The following is a 2,500-nucleotide window of genomic DNA, read 5'->3' as shown; positions in this document are numbered from 1 at the left end:
CGAACAAGAAGGAGAACTCGAAGAAGAAGAACTCGAAGAAGAACTCGAAGAACTCGAAGAAGAACTCGAAGAAGAACTCGAAGAAGAACTCGAAGAAGAACTCGAAGAAGAACTCGAAGAACTCGAAGAAGAACTCGAAGAACTCGAAAAAGAACTCGAAGAACTCGAAGAAGAACTCGAAGAACTCGAAGAAGAACTCGAAGAACTCGAAGAAGAACTCGAAGAACTCGAAGAAGAACTCGAAGAAGAACTCGAAGAAGAACTCGAAGAACTCGAAGAAGAAGAAGAAGAAGAAGAAGAAGAAGAAGAAGAAGAAGAAGAACTCGAAGAAGAAGAAGAAGAAGAAGAACTCAAGAAATAAAAAGCAATATGATTTTGATATTTTATTTTCCAAAAAAGGGGCGTAGCCCAGGGCGCGCAGCGCCCGCCAGCGCCGCAGGCCAAGGCCCCCAGCGTAGCCGGGCCGGCGCAGCCGGTGGGCTTGTTTCTATTAATTTTGTTTTATCTTAGTAATCATTTATTTATTGATTGATTCTTTTTAAAGTATTTATTCATATTGATTTATCTATTTATTAATCTTAGCAATCTATCGATTTGTCTATTTGTTTATCAATCTATCTGTTTTTATTAATTCAATCATTTATTTATTTTTCTATTTATTTATTCATATTTTTGTTTGTTTATTTATTCATTTATGTATCGATTAATTTATTTACCTTTACACATCTATTCGTACATTTATTCATTCATTTATCTATTTGTTTATCTCTTGCTCCTGTATACATTTCCCTCTTGTTTCTTGTTTCTTGTTTCTTGTTTCTATATACATTGTTTCTTGTTTCTTTTTTCTTTTTTCTATATGCATTTCCCTCAGTAATGGAAACTCAATGTTCAGTAATGGTTACAACCGCCACGCGATCTTCGTAGACAATCCCGGAGAAGTCTTGTTCCAGTTAAATCCGGGATTCGCCTCTTCCCGAAACAGTACGGTCTTCGAAACCTCGCAAGGGCAGTTAACAACACGTGCTCGCCTCCGTCTTGCGCGGCACCCGAAGCCTCAGCTTTTGTTTGTCCCTTCCTTTGTCCTTCTTGGTTGCACCTGGCTGGCTTTCCCGTACTCTGGTCTAGCCGCAAATGGGCGAAGCTCAATCTCGCTTTTCGATTTTTTTTTTTTTTTTTTTTTGGGGGGGGGAGGTTCTCGGCGACTTTTCTTTGCTTAGATCTTTTTGTTTGTCCCTTTCTTTGTCCTTCTTGGTTGCACCTGGTTGCTCTGGTCTAGCCTCAAATGTGCGAAGCCTCCCCTCGAAGTCGACCTCAATCTCGCTTTTCGGATACCTTTTTTTTTTTTTTTTTTTTTTTGGGGGGGGGGGGGTTTTTTTTTTGGGGGGGGAGGTTCTCGGCGTCTTTTCTTCGCTTAGATCCCTTTCCAGGAAACCTTTGGCTTCACAGTCCTTTTCGGAGACTCTGATCACATGACCCTTTTCTTTCTTGCTGTGTCTGCTTCCTCATCACTCTTCCTTAATTCTTCTCCTCCTCCTCCTCGTTAGTCTCACTTCTCTCTCCCTCTTCCGTAGTTCCTCTCACCGATTTAACGACACCTACTGTCTCTGAGCTACCTTCCAATTTTTTTTTTTTTTTTTTTTTTATCTTCCTTTTCAGAGCCGACAACTCTTTCCGTCTCTGAATTTTCGCTTCCTTCAGTTCCTCCTCCATTTTTTCGTTTTTTTTTTTTTCTTCTTTTCGTTTTTCTCATCTCCATATTCTTTGCTAGAGGCTCAAAACTATTTCCTTTTCCTGAGCTGTCATTTCTTTATCTCCCTATTTTTTTTTTTTTTTCACTCACTGACTTTGCTGGGTGCTTGACTGCGCAGTGAGCTGCCTTTGACCGCATCCGCATGCGGAACCTAGCAATGTGCGGCTCTTGGTCACACACACACACACACACACACACACACACACACACACACACACACACACACACACACACACACACACACACACACACACACACACACACACACACACACACACACACACACACACACACACACACACACACACACACACACACACACACACACACACACACACACACACACACACACACACACACACACACAGATATATATATCTATATATATATATATATATATATATATATATATATATTTATATATATATATATATATATATATATATGTGTGTATATATATATATATATATTGTACCGGGTAGCTACAAGAAATGAAAGTCAATTTAGTGGGAAGTACACTGTAATCTCTGGTATCACTGACAACTAATGCGTGTGAATACAAAGAGATCTGGCTCCCAACTGACGCCAAGCCAGTGTTGCCACCTAGCGCGAAAAACGTGCATCGCATTTTGCGATATCCAATATAATTACAAATATACACAATGATTACACATAATTGCAATAAATAAAAAAAAACATATGACAATTTTATAAAGAGGGGGGAAACATATAATTCCCCAAATAAGC

This window comes from Oratosquilla oratoria, chromosome 8 (assembly GCF_046742065.1).
Source record: "Oratosquilla oratoria isolate Oo_2021 chromosome 8, ASM4674206v1, whole genome shotgun sequence".
Taxonomy (NCBI): Eukaryota; Metazoa; Arthropoda; class Malacostraca; order Stomatopoda; family Squillidae; genus Oratosquilla; species Oratosquilla oratoria.
Note: the sequence above shows the minus strand (reverse complement) of the source record.